Below are 19,422 nucleotides of genomic sequence, written 5' to 3'. Positions count from 1 at the left end.
GGAAATGGCGAATTAAACCTCCTCTGATACAAGTGTTCTAGTGAGAGGAAGCAGAAAGATGCATTAAAATATATTACTATAATTTATTATTTTATTATAAATAAGATGAACCCTCAGGACATCATACATTTTTATAGTAAAGCAATTAAATAAGAAATAATGAAATGCATCATGAAATTAAAATGGGGTTTTCTTCCATAACATACCTGTGAGGTAGAATAGTTAGAATGCAACTATCTGACTGTGGTTTTTTCCACAGCTTGAAGTACTGGTGACCATCTGGAAAATTGCATGGTTCAACAAGTCCAGCAATCAGGCTAGTCACTTTTAAGGAACCTAAAACTGTTGTTGCTGTACACAGCCAAATAGAACTGTCAACAGTAGGAAACATGTTCAGTTCAGATGATCTTGTTTGGCATTGTTCTTATTTTGTGGTAATATCAATTTCTCTCAGTGGGCCTCGGCCTGCAGTCCTCACTCAGTCAAAATTCCCATTGATCTGAATGTGACTTTTGCCTCCATGGGCATGTCTGCACGCCAGTGTAAGCCCAGGGTTTTTAGAACTCACGTTAGTAGATCCCGGGTTTGTTTATTTAGGGTTTGAGACTCTACACTCACCACAGGTTAGGAATTATTGAAACCTGAGTCCCAGCCTGGGGCTCCAATGTCTACAGTGCACTGTCCAGGGGCACTTCCAGCTATCCATATCCCAGACTTCCTAGCGCCCTCCCAAAATGTGGATATTCTAACCCTTTGTTTTTGGTGCAGTGTGGGAAAACTTGACTGTCCCCCAAACTTGACTGTCCAGATGACAAAGGAAGTTGGCCCGTGGGATTGTGGGATGCTTTTGGCGGATTCCTAGGGTATGCCTACACTGCATTAAAACATCCGCAGCTGGCCTCCATCAGCTGACTCAGTCTTGCGGGGTTTAGGCTGCAGGGCTATACAATTGCAGCGTAAACATTTGGGCTTGGACTGGAGACAGGGCTCTGGCTCATCTATGCTGCAATTTTGTAGCCCCACAGCCCAAACCCCAGAAGCCTGAGTTCTCTGATAGAGGCCAGCCGTGGATGTGTTAATGAAGTGAAGACATACCTCCAGAGCTCGAGCTCTGTGGAGCTGTGTCTACAACACAAAGCAATAGGGTTTGAATGCTGGGGTCCTAGCTTGACTCAGGCTCAGACTCTCCACCCATGTGGGGCCCTGGGTCCAAGTCCTGGGTTAGAGTTGAGCCCGAGTTCAAACCCTGGACTTGCATTTCAGTGTAGACATACCCCATGAAAACAGCAGGAACACACCCAAAATGTTTCAGTTAAAAGGTGTATGAGACCTCTTCAGAGCTGGCTTCATAAGGCAGAACATATATGCAGGGCCGTCCCTAAGGGATGTGGGACCCGGGACAGAAGTGACGGATTCGTCTCTTCCGGGACCGACCGCACCGGCCAATGACACCGGCCCACGGTGCCCACCAAAGTGTGGGGCCTGGAGTGGTCACCCCAATTCGCCCTACCCAAGGGATGGTTCTGCATATACGGGTCCCACTACCGGCAATCTGATAATTCCTTCCACCGAGTATGAGACAAATGAAGGATCCCGGCCTGTGACCTTTTACTCATGTGAATAGTCTTTAGTGATATAAATTTCAGTAAAATTTCAGCCAAGAAAAATGTCTCCCAGCGCTATATCCAAAGGCTTCATCTTGCTCCCATTGAATTCAACTGAAAAATGCATTTTTTGCTATTGACATCAAAGGGGGCAGGACCAGGACCAGTGATTTGTGCATGGGGGGAGAGTCCCTGTCTCTGTGGGGGACAGCGGACAAGGGGAGTGGTTTGGGTTTGGTTTTGTTTTTACAAGTATTCCTCTAACATTTTAAAAACCCGTTCCATTTCAAGTTGCTATCTATCCGATGATTAATAAAGTGTGTTACTTTTTTGTCTTCAGATTAAAAATGCTGAGCCGTGCATTGTGCTTCTCTGCTTTGGAAAACATGCTACGGAGCACTCTTAATTAGTCAGCAAATACCAGAGCCGCACTTCAGGGAGTCAGTGAAAGAGAAAGGGGGAAACGTTCACTAATGATCCAGTTATTCAACAAGAATGTTGACTTGCTGAACTTCTAGCAAAGAACTGGTAATGACAACTTTCTTCTAGTGCTTAGCATCTAATTTGTTTTCAAGACCACAAGTATGATAAGACTGCAGTATCTATTAGCTGTGTGGGGCGAAGAGGTGAGATATCAGAGAGTTACATAGCTTACTGGGCCTTCACAAGACCTTTATGGCTCTATCCCACCACTCTTTGGAAATTCCTGTGGCAAGGCACCTCCTCCACCTCGCCAGGCTATGGGTTGGGGTGTGGGGGGCTGGGGTAAATCAGTCCCACTCTGGAGAGTTTTTATTTCTCAGTTGGGTTTTATTTTTCAGTATTCACAAGGTGGGCCTCAGGGTAGGCCCAAGGAGTACTCTTCAGCCAAACCAAAAAAGCAAATTCATAATGCACAAAAAAGGAGTATCTTTACCTGTCCCCTCTTTGGGGTACTGCTCAGGTATGCAGGCCCCAGGGTGCCACTCCTTCCTCAAACAGGCAATTAGCTTGGTTGCTTCCCCGATAGGGAGGGGAGCAACCTTCCACCCTGGAGAAGCCTTTTCAACCTGCTGCTACTAGCCCTGCTGCAGCTTGCCTCTCCTCCTTTCCTCCCATGAGAGAGGGGTTTTTAAAGGTTACAGGCAGTCCTTAATTGGACTCAGATGTCCCTAGCTGGCTTGAGGTTACCTCTTTTCAACTCATGGGGCAAAGGGCCTTTACCATTCTAGGGCTGACATACTTGCCTTCTACCATTCTCTTACATTTCTGGCTCCTCCTGAACCTAGTCTAATGGTTCTGGCTGCACTTCTCCCTGCACCTTCTAATCTATGCACACCCCATCCATGGCCCCACGAAGTCGTGAGACCTCCTCGTCAGCCTCTTCCTAGTGGTGGCCAAATTGGCCCATTTATAATACCAGGGAAAGGATGTTGACTGAGGGGGTTCCCTGTGACTTTGGGGCCTATTTCCGTTCCTCTCTGTTCACGTATCCAGGCAGAGTTAATCTGGGCCGCATCCACTGACTCCCTTGACATCTTTGAGGAGCAGTGGGCACTGTCTGGGGTTCTCTGCTCGGTGTTCCCTATTTTTGACCTTTGACCCTCACACCTGTCCCAGTTGTTGTTGTTGTTGTTGTCTCCCATATCTGTTTGAGTCCCAGGCTCAGTCGCTCCTCCACTTAGGCTGGGGGAGGGGCCTGTAGCTGTGGGTGGGCTTGTGCCTGCCCACTTTCCGGAAACCTATAAGACGACTCTCTTACAGCTGTGAGGTCTGACTTTGTCACACCCCTATTAAACTATATGATACATTCAGCTGTCAATAACTTCAGGGCTTGCTCAGCTTTTCAATCAGTTTGTCATGCTATGTAGTGCAGATTCCATGGTTTAGAGAATCAATTCAGTGGGACTGGAAGGAGTCTATTATTATATAGAAATAGTGGCTTGACTCTTATGTAAATTCAAGTAATAATTCCCCCTTACTGAACACAGTTTTGTTGGAAAACTCTTGTCCTCACAGCATCTGGCCATAACTAAGTTCTGATCTCACGTAAGGGCTGGATGCTTTGGGGCAGATCCTTAGCTAATGTAAATGATCCTAGCTCCATCCCACTTCTAGGCCTGTAGTTTTGCTTCTTTTGGCATCCACCAACCAGCCTCCTTCACCTTGCATGCTGCTTTCAGTTGTTTTAGTGGTTAAACCTAAAAATTCACACAACTGCTGCCTTAGCCTTCTCTAGGCTGCAGGAAGCATGGGAGCTACCAACCCCAATCCCCATGGAAAAGGCCAAACGACCACAGGCAGAATAAATGACAAACAAACATCAGCTGGTGTTTTTGCAGTTTCTATCCATTCAATTCCATTCCTTTCTACTACATCTTGGAATGGGGATTCCGGAATGGGGCCTTTAAGCCTGAAATAAATCCTGCTGCCATTTCCTGGCCCCTAGATCCATAGGAGACGTAGAATACTTATGGTTCAGGCCATGTTTTACACTATAGGCACTCCTGAGACACTTCCTGTGGCAACAGCAGAGGTTTTTCTGTTGCTGTAGTTAATCCATCCCTCCAAGCAATGTGAAAACTACAAACTGCTTTGTTTTCACTAGGATATCACCATTCGTTAGTTAACACAAAGTAAAAACACACCCTTTTCTCTAGTGAAGACACACTTACTCAATGTGAGTAACCCTTATATGAGTAGTTCCATTTTCTTCAATGGGACTACTTAAATGAGGAAGTGAGACTCCGTTTGAGTAAGATTTGCAGAATTTGCACTCTACAGAAACATGCAACTAAAATGATATTGCAGTAAGGGTAACCTGTGCTCATTAAGACTGACACGTAAATATAATCCGTTGCTTTAGTTTGGAACAGTTTTCATATGATTTGTAATGTTTCATCCATCATGGTATTGGCTTAATTAGTAGAAAATAAAGCCTGTCTGCTTGGGCCCAATTTTGCAGTCTTTATTCAGAGAAACTTATGAGAGTAAGGACAAAGGAGAGTAGGATTTGGACTTTTAACAGGACCATTTTCTACCTCTGAAGCACGTGTGTGTGCATAGCTTCCCCCCTCCCACGCACATACAGATCTTTGCCCTTTCATAAGCAAAGATTAAGGAAAAATATTAGTTCAAGTTAAGAAAACGAACTAGGTAAGTTAGGTTAGCATAACCGGTTTATCCTGTCTCTACTGATTCTTTAATTGTCAGACAGGATCTAATGCAAGTTCCTCATACTGATGAATAGGAAGCCTGCACATCTTGTCACATGGTTGGCAATATATAATACTATGTCTCTATTCCCTGGGTTTGGTCAATTTGTATGTCTAAGTTCAAAATGACAGCGCCGTGCTTCATTTGTCTACCATGCAAATTGAGATGGTGAGAGGAAAGACTTGACGACACAGGAACATATGCAATCTTTACTGATGATCTTTACTGATTCACTTGTGGTTCCATTACTTGTAAGTTAAAGGTTATGAACAATGCTTGGCAATATTCCTTATCTCCGTGATCAGCCCGTTGGCGAGCATGCCTTGCGGAGAGGTTATTCTGCTACACCTCAGGCTTACTCTTGCAGTCTTCTTGCCATTTACACAATATTGTCAGGGTGAAACCACGGCACAGCAGCAAAGGGTTTGAGCTGCTTGTGCATGTGGTTGTTTTGGCAGTTATATTGTCACCGTTTTCCAGAGCACCTGAGCACTTCGCTTCTGATGCTGCACATCCAGAATGTGGCAGACAGCAGAGGTGAAATTCACCTCTGTGCAGAGGGGCCATACAAGCTCTCTGTATTAGTTCAGTGCTCCAAACAAAATTTAAGGTGGACTTAAGTGATGGATAGGCCTTTTGCTGGCCTGCACAGGGGAGAATTTCACATCTTTACATTATTCTCATGCTCCAAGAGTGCAGTAGGGGTCAGATTCAACCCCCACTGACTTCCCTTGAACTGGATCAGGCTGGATATTACTTCTGATAAGTTCCTGTACTGACATTCAATAGAACCACATTGATTTAAAAATTCTTGGTACTGATGGTTTAAAGTATTGAATGCTCTTGCACCATCCTCTTAATCTGATCTTTTAGTTTATATTCTGAATTCTTTAGTAAAATTCAAATAGCTCAGTTATTTACCTTGCCCTGAATTTAATCTCATACAATTAGGAGCCAGAACGTTGTGTGATCTGAACCATGTCTGCAGCATGTCACCATTTAAAAACTCCCCATCAGCAGTGGAACAGACAGGAATATCTGTTGAGTGCTCTGTTTTGTTTTTATTGCTGCTCTGGATTCTGTTCTCATCTACACTAGTACATTCAGCAGTGATATACTCCAGTATAAGCCTAACTCCATTAGAGTCACTCCAGATTTACACCTGCATAATGGACAGCAGAATCTGGCCTTCTGTTACTTGTAGTGTAGGAATATAGAGTGCTCTGGACTTTTTTTTCTAGCTGTTTCACAGTGCAAGTTTTCTGTTATAGATGCTCTTGTACATGATGAGGAACACAGTATAAATATGAAGAAAGATATGCAACCTATTCTGAGCTAAACTTTCAAAGATTTGGCCTCCGGTTTTGCAGATGCAAATCAGACAGCTAGCCATCCAACTGGTGATATTTTATACACTATCTTGGCTTTGATTTGTATATAGCTTTCACTAGGTTTAAAAATGCTTTAGAGAGTCCGTCAAAAGGTAAAGAGAGTAGATGGGTTTTCAGATGAGATTTAGAGAGAGGATTCAGTGCCTCCTAGGGAGAAAGAAAGGGAGGAGCAACACAAGTCAAAGAGTGACTTATAGCCCCACATCAGATCATGGAGAGGCAAAAGTGGGGAGCCCAAGAGCTTGATTCTCCTCTCACTGGCATAACTACTTTAGAAAACAATGGGGCAGGTTATCACCTGGTGTAAATGGCCTGAGGATCTGCCCTAGTGGAGTTGCATCAGGCTCAAAATGTGTAAGAGTCTTACCTAGAAACACTCCCATTGACTTTAATAGGGCCGCAAGTGAGAGGAGAATTGGGCTCCAAGATGACAGGAGACGAAGTAAGCAGGTGCAGTGGTAGCTGGAGATCGGAGAAGTAGGATAAAATCATCCCATGGAGTGTTTTGAATACTAGTGGGATAAGTTTGTGCTGGATCTGGTGACTGAGAAGAAGCCAATGAAGTAGACACATTCTTCAACTCCTGCCCCCAGATAGGCTAAAAACGCTCCTTGAAATGTGTTTTGTTTTTTGTTTTAAATATTTCTCTGTTGGTGCAATATGTGGGATACATTCATAACTGTAATAGTGCTGCCTTAGCCTTCAGTCCTCTTATAATGCATATGCCTCAGTCTGTATAAATAACAAACTCATGGAATTAAATAGTCTCATATGTGTTTTTTTTTCTTTAAAAAAGCGAGACCGCACTATCAATGAGGCCAGAAGCTCTAAAAGTTGCCAAGTTAATGTTCTCCAAGTAATTTTTTAATGTTTTGTGGATTGTTTCCAGTAAATCAGAGGAGACCTTGTGCAAGCACTTCCAAGCATTTCTTGCATTTGTTCCTCTACTTATAGACTATGAGACAAGCAAGATGGTTGCCTGTCTTTGGCCAGGAAGTTAGATATTGAAACAGTGAACTCCCATTAAAAGCCCCTAACGCTTAATTTAATTTGAAAAAAAAATACCAAAAAACTTGTAAGTGGTTTTGCAACTAATTTTACTCTTTTTAAAAAAAAAATCCTCCTGTGACATTGCGCTCCATATGTTTATGGAAATATGCTTATGAGTGTAAATATAATGTAATTGGAATATGCTTTATGCAAAAGGTCTCTTGTAAGGTATCATTACAAAGCTTATAATCTGCTGAGTGTGTTCATCCTATTTGTATGAATGTATCATTCTTGTATTTGAAGCTAGGCATATGAAGTATTACTCTGAAGTCCTATTGTAACTAAGCAAAATGTGGGCCATTAATGGTGGGTTGGAATCTTGATGGCTCCCATTAACTAGGACAATTGGTTGTGATTGGCTCTGTTTACTCGCAAACCTTCCTGAGTATGTGCAGGCCAACCCTGAAAGAATGGAGAATGAGGTCTTACAGTGACATGTGATCGTGTCACCTGATACTGGAATCCATCTTAAACCTGGGGCTTTTCCATTTTGAAGGAGTGGTGGGGACCCAGAGAGACAAAAGATTCTCACCTTGTGCCAAAGTTATAAAAGGGGGTGTAACAGAACAAAGGTGGCCAGTCATTTGAAATCCTGTAGTTACCACTTGCGCTGGAACTAACAAGAACTGTACCAGGGGAAAGGATTGGGCCCAGACTAGGAAGGAATCTAGTCTGTGAAAGAAGCTTATTGGAACATCTCTGAGGGTGAGATTTACCTGTAATCAGTTTCTTAATGTATTAGGCTTAGACATGCATGTTTTGTTTTATTTTACTTGGTAACTTACTTTGTTCTGTCTGTTATTACTTGAAACCATTTAAATCCTACTTTTTATACTTAATAAAATCACTTTTGTTTATTAATTAACCCCGTGTAAGTGATTAATACCTGGGGGAGCAAACAGCTGTGCATATCCCTCTATCAGTGTTATAGAGGGTGGACAATTCATGAGTTTACCCTGTATAAGCTTTATACAGAGTAAAACAGATTTATTTGGGGTTTGGATTCCACTGGGAGCTGGGTGTCTGGGTCCTGGAGAGAGGTAACTTGCTGAGCAGTTTTTAGTTAAAGTCTGCAGCTCTAGGGGCATGCATGGACCAGACCTGGGTCTGTGTTGCAGCAGGCTAGCGTGTCTGGCTCAACAAGGCAGGGTTTGGGAGTCCCAAGGTGGCAACGGAAAATGGGCTCAGAGGTGATTTCAGCATATCAGGTGACAGTCCCAAGGGGGTCTCTGTGACCGAACCCCTCCATATTTTGATGTTGATTGAAAGAAGCAAACTGAAAACTCTTTATGTGGTGAAATTCCAAGCAGACGATCACTATATGTAAATATGCTTACAAGCAAAAGCCACAGCAGATCTGAAAATCATGTCTCTGCCAAACTTGCTCAGATTCCATGGTTGATTATATTACATGAATAAATTATTGGGAAGATGCATTCTGAGCTTGTCTTTTTTCCAGGGGGAGTGGGGAGAGTGATCCATATTTTATCTTTTGAAAGCAGAGCCAAGATGATACGATGAGTATGACATTGCTAGTTGACTGCCAATTACTAGCCAATTTGATTTGTAGATGGCCCTTCTGAGCAATGCTGGTGAAAATATTCCTGAGATTAACTTTCTGATCAATTTTTAGTTATTAAGGGCCAGATTTTTCAAAGATAGTTTTGTGCCCTCAGATGCAGATAGGAGCCTAGTGGGATTTTCAGAAGTGCCCAAGCCATTTAGATGCCTAACTCCAATTGGTGGTAATGGGAGTTAGGCACCTAACCTGCTTGGGTGCTTTTGAACGTCCCACTAGGCTCCCCTCCGCTCTTTGGGTGTCTAAATATCTTTGAAAATCGGGCCCTACTATACACTCACTAGCCCTCTCACATCTCTAAAGAAATGGTTTTTTGCAATTCCCTCTGGCCCTCCACCCTTATGGATAGCCTTGTGGATAAGATATAGGAGTGAGTATCAAAGGGCCTTTACCTAACTGCCACAAATTCATTGTGTGGCCATGGGCAAGTCACTTAGCTTCCCTCAGTTACTCCATCTGTAAAATGGAATTAATAATAGCTCTCTCACATGCAAATTTAGGATTAAATAATCACTGCTGTAGTTATGAAGCACTGGGAGATCGGTGGATACAAGCATTAGTTTAAATCTTCATAAATAAATATCTGAGTGTTATGGTGTTTGGCTTACAGGTCCGTGTTTTTTCTGCAGAATCTCATAAAATGCTACAGTATGACTCGCTATACTGCGTTGCATTGGTTTCTTGCACACATCAGGACATTTGGCATGCTGCTTTTTACCATGAAAGGGGATATTAAGGCCTTAAGAGCCATGACATTGTAGGTTTCCGTGTTAATCTGTATTCGCAAAAAGAAAAGGAGTACTTGTGGAACCTTAGAGACTAAAAAATTTATTTGAGCATAAGCTTTCGTGAACTACAGCTCACTTCATCGGATGCATTCAGTCCACTGTAGCTGTAGCTCACGAAAGCTTATGCTCAAATAAATTTGTTAGTCTCTAAGGTGCCACAAGTACTCCTTTTCTTTTTATGACATTGTAGGGTCACTACTGTACTTCTTCTTTAGTGAAGATGAATCTGTGATTGCCCCGTGGAGACAGAATGTTTCTCCATCTTCGTGCTCATTTCAAGGCCAATCTAAATATGCTACGTATGTTACTGTTTGCCCCCAAACCATTTTCAAATATAAACTGACTCATAAACTGACTCATATACAAAATATAAGGAACATGGCCTGAATATATGTTCCTCTTGGCATCTATTTTTAGGTGTTATACTTTGAACGATCACTGTTATGCCAGTGGCATTCAGATTTGTTCTCCCTGCTGTTCCTTCTGAGGCCAGCTCAGTCCCATAATAAAGTTCAAATCTGGATTTCAAAGATAGTGAAATCAGTGCTGACAAACAAGGATTTTTGAAAAATGTCTGCTAACCCCTTCCACTGACATAAAAGTTGTTTAATGGCACTCTGACTCAAGGTGGAGAGAAATCAGGTTTTTTTAAATTACTTTAATTCAGTTTTCTTTTTTATAATAAACCTATTTAAAAGTAAAATTGACATAGGTTGTTACAATGTTAAGGACTAACCTTATACTACATCCATTAAAATAATTTAAATTAAGTAAAAAATATCATTCAGTACATATTTGCTGCTGAAGTTTAAACCACTAAGCATGTGGAAGCCACTGGCTAAGCATCTGGAACTAGAGTTTGTTAAAGTGCTAAACCACTTTTGACAGCAGTAGCCTCTTCTGCAGGTGCAGAGAATATTTCCTTCATTTCAGTTTATTGAACTAGTTCAGTGCAATGATTAGTTCATTCAAAGTTGAGAAACCGAGTGGGAGTTGAAAAAGCAGGAAAGTTTTCCAAACTATGAATAAAAATGAATTGAGAAAAGAGGAGACCTACTACTTTTAAAATCTTGAAGGACATGGTGACCAGAAACAGTCAGTTCCATTAATTAGCTACTCATGATAATACTTCTTTTGTTTAATAAATCAGTTGGTTTTAAAAACAAAACAGGCATTGATAAACATACTTTTTTCTTATGTATCCAGCACATTTGAGGTAGTTTTATTTAAATAATAATAATTGATTTTAAAATCCTGGTTTTGTTCATTTTTAATTGAATTCTAGTTTCCATCCAAATGCAGCTTTACACAAAACAAAAGTTAAAAATTCATTATCTAGTAAATAAGAAATGTGTCATTCACCATTTTCTAACATAATAAAAATAAAAATTAACAATCTGAATAAATGTATGTTAGCTATATAATTGCTTAAATAAATGTGTATAGATATTTCCTCCTGGTTAGTAAAAAGAAGTATGAAATTATACCAACTAATGAGAATCAACCTTTCTTTAGGAAAATAACTAAAAAGTACAAATGCAAACCAATGCAAACCAATCAATGATTTAAATGAAAGTTTCCTGCTTGCTGATTTAAATCATTATTAAAATCAGCGAGTTAAATTATTTTGATTTAAATTACTCCACTCCCCTGTGACTGTTCCTTTTAAGGCCATGTCTATGTGAACTACTGCAGTATGTGTGGAGAAGACACTCTCTAAGTCTATGCTGACTGGAGAGAGTTCTCCTGCTGGCATACAAAAACCACCTCTGCGAGCAGCATAAGCTGTGTCGGCGGGAGAAGCTCTCCCAGCGCTGTGCACACAAACGCTTATATCTGTATAACTTATGTCACTTGGGGGGGTTGGTGTGACATTCTGTACCTTGGGGGAAGCATCCTGTAACCCCCGTATTCCTCATTTTTGTATAATTGTGATCTTACACATAAAGCGTGCCTTGTAAGATGTCAGGGGAAAGGTTATGATCTGCTGAAAACCATTTCTCTGTCCATATATGGATATCATTAATGCATATGAAGTTATGAGAAATGTGTTGTATGGCTGTCACTAAAATATGCTGTAACTTGGGGAATCAGCCAGATATTAGCTCCCCAGAGGCAACAGGAAAGAAAGTAACCAACATCCGGGTGGGGTGTCAAACAACCCATCAACAACCATTGTCCAGCAAAGGAGCTACAATTCAATGACTCACCTGCATGAGGCCACACCAGGGGAATTGCTCAACCTTGCCTGGAGACTCAGCAATGCCCCCAAACATGCCTGGACTTGTGCTCCCCAAGTACGTGGGACTGAGAGTATAAAACAGAAGACAGCGGCCACATGCTTGGCCTTTCTCCTGCCCCTACCTATACTGCAAGCAACGAGGACGCTGAGAAGATTTAAGACTCCAGCAGAGGAGACTGGCCCATATTTCAAAGGTGAAATCTGTGTACTATGAACTGCAATATCCAGTGGGGTGAGAAAAACTGCTTAATTTAGATGTTGCCCAGTCTACTCGGGTTGAGAGTTTAGACTGCGTGCTTATATTTTATTTTATTTTGGTAACTAATGGCTTTTTGCCTGTCACTTAATATCACTTAAAATCTATCTTTTTTAGTCAATCAATTTGTTTAACTGTTTATCTTTACCAGTGAGTTTGTATGAAGTGTGTGGCAAAACTGCTCAGGTTTGCAAAGGCTGGTGTATATCCACTTTCCACTGATGAAGTGGTTAACCAATTAATAAATTTGCATTGCCCATCTTGAGCAGTGCAAGATGGTATATTCCTGAGGTACAGTGCTGGGAGCTGGGGAGGATTTGGCTCTGGTGCCTTTCTCTGTGGGATTCATGAGTGGCTCTGGGAGCATTCATGCAATCTAGCTGGGGGTGTGGGGCTCCACATGCAGTTGTGGTGAGAGATCACAGCACCTGGAGGGGCTTGCTGCTGGTCACTAGCAAGGCATTGTGAGAGACAGCCCAGGTTGGAGAGAGAGACAGCAGTCCCACGGTCCCAGGCTGGACCCCGGGGAACCTATCACAGTTGGAGTATTCATATCCCTGAGCGTCATAAATTTTGCTGACATAGGCTGTAGTGTAGACTAAGCCTTACACAACAAGAGTTGGGGTGACAATGGAATCCGTGGTGTTGTTGTTAATCTTGTTTGCTTTTTCTCTTTTTAAACATCTTCGAAGTACAGCTGATGTGGTATTGACATCTAAAGCTGAGTATTGTCAATCATACTGCTTTGTGGTGTTCCGTCCCATCCCAAGTTTTTATTTGTGCATCATCTGTTTAGATTTTAAGCCCTTCGCAGCAGGGTCCTTCTCATCAGACAGTTCTCTACTTAAAGGTCCTTCTCTGTGCACCAGTCAGAGTACCTGCCCATATTAGGTGGAGCGCTCCACCAAACACAATCGTTTAGTTGAGACAGGGTGTCTCTGTGAATATTTCCTTCAATTCCACACTGTGTGGGCTTCACAGCCCTCTGAGTTTCTGGCTTAAACTCAAAGCAAAACTACTGCTGAGTTTTACCTGGTTGTGTATTGAAACGATTTGAAACCACAAATTTCACACGGTTTTTGGTGCAAAGCATAAGTGGCCCATGGTTTCTTGGCTGGTTCTTGTGCTTGAATTGAAACCCCCCTAGCAGATGCAGTTTACTTGGTTATAACTTTTGCTGCAAACGTTTCACTTGGCCTTATGTATTTCTTAAATTTCCTTCAATTTTAAGACACATCATTGGCTCTCTATAAAGCAAACCCACCAAAGTAATTTCATAATTCATTCTTTGAGGTGGTTGCATGGTCTTGCTGATCCTTCCTTTGCATAGAAGATCTGCTGTTTGTATGTTCCTGATTATTCTTGCTTTTCCCTTGGTTAACTGTAACACAGCAAAATGTTGGCCCTGTTGCAGTCCATGGACATTTTGCTATTGAATTTATTTTCAAATATGTTACCAGCATCTCCCCTCCCAGTCTTGCCTCTAAATTGTATTCTGCTTGTCTTTTTTCACTGCAAGGTCATTGGTGTGTTTCCTATCCTTTAGACTCGATTGAAAGTATCTTGAAGCCATCAGAGTCATACCACAGTCCTCTCTATCAGCGGTCTCCAAACTGGGGTGTGCGAGATGATCCCAGGGAGTGTGCAACAGTAATAGCATCGCCGGACGGCACTCCGCCGTTTTTTTCCTTTGGCGGCAGCTCTGCACGTCCACGGCTGGTGTTGCCCTCCGGCAGCGCGCCTACGGCAGGTCTTCCAGTCTCTTTCCAGCGGCGGAGCACCTGCGGCAGGTCTTCCAGTCTTCTTCCGGTGGTGGGGTATCTGCGGCAGGTCACTCTGGGGGTTCGCGAGCCAAAAAGTTTGGAGACCACTGTTCTATATGATCATTACCTCAATTATATTCCCATCCATTGGTTGGGTTCCTTAACATTACCATTTAATTTTTATAAACCCACTTCCCTCTGGCTAATATGGCAAATTAGATATATACTATTTTAATTATTTTCATTAGTAATTGATGTTTGCTTTATATTTTGCTCCTTTCCATTCTAGTTGCCGGGTTTAAGCACTTAACAGCCACATGTGAGTGCAACTCTTCATCTGATCCCTTTTTGTTTGTTGCACACAATATATTTTATTTTTTACACAGTGTCCTTCACACACACTCTCAGAAACCACTTCACTGAAAAAGTCATACGCAAAGGAGAAGAGTAGGAGGAATTCAGCGTTCACATCTAAATTTGTATCAAGTGTGGGATGTAAGTTCAAATAAGAAAGAGCTAATAATTGGAGCCCTGTTGTTTCTTTCCACAATGCTCTGAAAAGGAATCTTGTGATAACTCTACGTCCTTACAAAATGTTATTTTCTACGGGTGGCTCTTTACTAAAGTGGCGCATAGATTAAAATTAACTGTGAAAGTAAACAGCTGGATGATATTTGCTTTTGCCTTTTTTTTGTTTTGTTTTGTTTTTTCCATCTGCCCAGAAATGGGTAGCCTGCAAATGTTTCTTTGTGGTTTAAACAAATAAGTCATGAGGCCTAAAAAAGGAAAGCAGCCTGTGCTTTCTGTGTACAACCTTTCCTTTCAGATAAATCTCTTGTGCCTGTGTGGTTGGGGATTGGTTTTTACCTTTAAAAAAAAAAAAAATTCTATGGGTGTCGATTAGGGTGGGGGGAGAAGTTTTTGTAGTTGTGTTGTTGTTTTTGCCGGAAAGAGAGCTGCTAATATCAATTGTATGAAAATGAGTTAGGGCTCTGGAAATGAGACAATAAGAAAAGTGCCTATTTCACTATAAAACATAAATCATTTGTTATTCAAAGCACCATCGGGGGGGCTTGTTTCTTTAATGGGACACTATCAACCTAAAATCTAGTTCATTTTAGAAAACTGAAGTGAGGGTAGTTTCAGGTACTTTGACCGTCTCTGAATTCCCCTGCCAATCTTGGTTTTACAAACATATTTCCTATTGTTGTTTTTTTTTTAATGCTGTTCTCACCCCTGTTGCTGTGTGATACATCCAAACAAACAGGGGAAATTGACTATGCAGGGGAAGCAGGGCAATGGGCTTTGCGTAAAGTTTTGTCCCATACACTAAGCAAACAAACTCAAAAAGAGAGAAAAATGATCTTTCACTCGTTTCATTTGGTTACCACCAGTGGGGTTGTTACAGGTAACGATTATTTACAACAAAATTTCAGACAGAAGTGGCAATGTTCCTTTATGGGCCATTTTTACAAGTTGCTGAGCAGCACACTGTTGAGTGACCAACGCCTTCTTTGCTAGCCCCTCTGGCCAAGACTTTCCAATGAGTGTCTTAATTTACTCTCCTAAGTAGAAAGAAAAGGAGTACTCGTGGCACCTTAGAGACTCAGGAGAGCTAGTCAGAGAATCTGTCAGGGGACAGCCTGAAGTTCAGGGGGAGAAGGCTTTAGACGCCCACCTGCCACCCTGAAGTTTCCTAACCTAATGAGCGCAGCTGACCTTGATAGACATTGTCTGATTGTTTGTTTGAGCTACCTGGTTGGCTGTGGGAGTCCAGCAGGTTGATACTTAATCTCAGTAGCAGCAGCTGCAATCCACCGGCTGCTCAGTGTGCTCCTTGCCTGCAGCTGTGCGTGGTCCTGTTCCTGGCTCCTGGCTCCTGGCTCCTGCTCCAGCCACTCCCTGCCCCTGTCCCAGCATCCTGTTCCCTCCTGGCTTCTGACTTCCTGCTCTGACCCGCAGCTATGCCTCCTGACTTTGACTCCGGTTAATGCTTTGGCTTCTGGATCTTGGCTCCGCCTTCTGACTAGGACTTCAGCTTAGGCTTTGCTTTCTGATCCCGGCTCTGGATTTGCTCCAGGACCCTGTCTGGCTGGATTCAGCTCTGTTCAGGCGCACTGTTGCTCCAACCATTAGGCAAGACCACCCATGACTCAGTCACTGACAGACACTTTGAGAGAACTATGTTTCTTTGGAATATGCAGTTCTTTTGAAATCAAAGTTCCTTGCAAGACTGGGTCAATTTCACTGGAATTTCATTTTGGAACAAACCCAGGAAAAACATTTTTTGACACTGTCAAATGAATTTTTGAAATGATTTTGTGTGTGTGTGTGTTTTGTTTTGAAACATTTTTATTTTGTATTTTATTGTGAATCTCAAAATCCTTTGTAAAATGGAATTTCCATCTGGTAGTGACAGCTCTAGTCCAAAGGCTCTAGGCAGCTTTTACATTGATGTTTTTCAGTGCAAATCAGAAGGAAAATACAACTTCATTATATTTTCCTCTTATCCTCCAAACCTTTGAGGCCCTAATTGCTAAATTGAATTGAATTTATCATGTTGGTGAAATGGAAGGCTTCACAGGATTAGCTCGACTCCATTTGGGACTGTCACTGCTCCATGCCCCACTACGAGAGTCCTGTGTCCCTAGCTGGGAGTATTCTCTTGTGCCTTATTAATGGATCACAACAATCTCTCTCCTCTGTATAACCATCCATTTTATTTTTTGTAGAGATATACTTCAGAATTGATTCTGCAAGGAACAACTATAGCAATGTGTAATGCAGCAAAAAGATCACTGAGTAGTTAGTTCAGTATTTTACAGTAGTTGGAATTGTTCCTTCATAAGCTTAATTTCTTAATTAGTTCTGACTTATAATATGTAGTCTTATTGTATAATATGTATTAGTCTTATTTTAGGAGATGGTGGGCACCCACAACTCTATTTGAACCAGAGGAGCTGCAGCGCTCAGCACCTCTGGAAATCAGGCTGGTAATTTATATTTTGTAGGAATTCAAATCAGCAGCATTTTGTTCTGCTGCTGTGATTATTATTATGGTTCCCATGTCACTATAGCCTGTGACTTGCATATCTGGAAAGTATTTGGCTCCTGAGCTGCTTTCTTTGTCATACCATAAATCAAACCCCCCACCCCAAAAAATTCATAGAAACATTTTAACTGTGACCCCTTTTAGGGAGAAGAATTGTAGAAATCTATTGGCATAAAGCAGAAAGACAAGTCAAAATCACACGTTTTGGTTTGAAATGTCAGTGAATGTTTTGGAATCAAAAATCAACTTTCCTGTACAGTGGCTCCCCCTGGAAGAGCTCCCTTCCTGGAATCCAGGGATCTGTTTATTTTTGCAACTGATTATGCACTGACTTCTTATGACATCTACAGATGGTGTGTGGAAGACTGTATGACTCAAGGGAGACTGGAAACTGGACAGAAATTTTCACAGGACTTAAGAAACTGAAAGCCAACACACATACTATCCAGAATATGCAGAAACATGTGTGAGAAAGAGACAGCTATCAATACATAACACACATACAGTCCACAATACAAAAAGTAGTAGCTGGACTGGGCCTATGCCTTACCTAATAGGGAAATAACCAGTATTCTCATGTTCCTTAACTCTGGTACGCATCTTCCAGGTAGCTGGTAAATGTATAGCATTGTCATCTAGGCTTAAATTCACTCTCCTCTCGTTTACGTCACGATAGGCAAAAAAATTAGAGTTCTTCAGATCTTGTTTTTCTCCTGACCCAGGGTCAGTCCACTAGTGTTTGTTGTTGTCACTTCTATAGTTACACTGGAAGTACTAAATATTTTGGCTGCCCAATGCCAGAAATAACTAGCGGGAATAAATTTAATAATGTGATGGCTGTGGGCATGAGTCATAGTCCTGGTGGCCTTTGAGACAGAAGAGAGATTGTGTTGGTGTAGGAGTGACGAGAGCCTTCCCCTTGGACATTTGGTCTCCAGTTTGAAATGTGTATCGTAGGCTACATCCCAAGGTCTTTAGAGGGCAAACATACCCCTACGTCCAAACGCACAGGGTACTCTTCCTTCCCCTGACGCCTTTCGATGCAGGTGGATCCCAAGACATACTCTGGGGCTGGATCCATGACTTGTCCTGTGGATGGGTAAACCCCATTCCAACCCTCAATGGAGCATCTAGGGAGAAATCTCTGTGAAGAGACCTTCACAGACATTTTCCTCCCTGGTGGTGTCTACTTCCCACAGGAGCAGTTGATTGGGCCCATCATTTTTAGACAACCCTTTCGAACTCCCACTCAAGTCTTGAATACGGAAATGAGGCTTTAGTTCAGTATATATAAGTCACTCACACATGCATTTCCATCTGGTGCATGTTTTCCCCTGGAATTTACTTCACAGGATTTTCTCTTTTGCCTTAGTAGTGCTCGATCATGTTTAGTGTAACTAGTGTGAGTTAGGCTCATTCATTCAGAAAGAAAACCTTCCTATCCTATCTCTACGTTAAGAAGAACTGTTAAATATGAGCAATTCAGTTTCTTGGACCCAAATCCTAAGATCCTTAGGACATTCTCACTCAATCTTTACTCAAACACTCAGACGTCAAACAATGAAAACAGAGGAAAGAACTCAACTAGTGGCCCAGGCACATTAATGTCCCAATTCCAGCAGGTATATAAGCACATGTTGAACTTTAAACACATAACTATTGCCAGTGAAGATTGACTACTCATGTGCTTAATGTTAAGCATATGCTTAAGTACTGTCTGAGATTGAAGTCTACATTTTGATGACAAATGTACTGGCTAAATGGTTTCTTTGGTACTCACAGAAAACTGCCTTTAACCAAAGAGGAATCGTTTCTCTTCAGATTTCTATCTGGGTGGTTGAATCCTGAATTTATTCCCTTTAGCTTTAAAGATCATACTTTTTAAATAGCATTAACTCTATTGAGATTTAAGGATCAAAAGACTCATGTTTGGTTTTTATTCTGTACTTAAAACAACCCTTTTCTCACATCGCTTTTTCTGTGATTCAGCTAGCAAAATTGGTCACAGTGAACTTCACACTTCCTCTTGTAGGTTCTGACATGCTCTTTGTGTAGTGCATTCTATACATTTTGCAGATTGTGTTTGAGTTTTGTTGTTAACGTGAAGCTACAGGTACCACAGCACAACATGCTTGATTAGCATAGCTTCCTGTTCGGTGGCCAGAGTTGGAATTAGATCAAATTACAAAAGCAAATAATTGTTGAATTATTGGAACTAATGGCCTCCATTTTCAAAAGTGACTGGTGATTTTGGGTGACTACTTGGTTTTGCATGCTCAGCTTGAGACACCTTAATGGGCCTGATTTTGTCTGAAAACTAGAAGCCCCAAAATCATTAGTCAATTTTGAAAATGTAGGCAGTTATTTCTAAACATGCAATTGCACCAAAAGGAAATCTACCCAGAAAACATTTGTGTGTGTGTGTGTGTGTGTGCACGTGTGTGTGTGTAAATCTGGAAGGGGAAAAGAGAAAGGATGCAACTGATTTTATTTTTATTTTTT

General features: G+C 41.6%; 1 protein-coding gene across 2 annotated transcripts in view; it reads left to right on the top strand.

The window, feature by feature from the left end:
- Positions 1-19,422, top strand: part of GAB3 (GRB2 associated binding protein 3) — a 105,218-nt gene that overhangs the window by 30,779 nt on the left and 55,017 nt on the right. The window contains exon 2 of one of the 2 annotated variants that reach the window (XM_073361256.1): positions 1,945-2,132. The exons of the other annotated variant lie outside the window; for it this stretch is intronic. The gene's annotated coding sequence lies outside the window, so the exon portion shown is untranslated. The remainder of the gene's footprint in view (positions 1-1,944; positions 2,133-19,422) is intronic. 2 annotated transcript variants of the gene reach the window in all.

This window comes from Lepidochelys kempii, chromosome 9 (genome assembly GCF_965140265.1).
Source record: "Lepidochelys kempii isolate rLepKem1 chromosome 9, rLepKem1.hap2, whole genome shotgun sequence".
Taxonomy (NCBI): Eukaryota; Metazoa; Chordata; order Testudines; family Cheloniidae; genus Lepidochelys; species Lepidochelys kempii.
The sequence above is the reverse complement of the archived record's forward strand: the minus strand, read 5'-3'. Positions and strand labels throughout refer to the sequence as shown.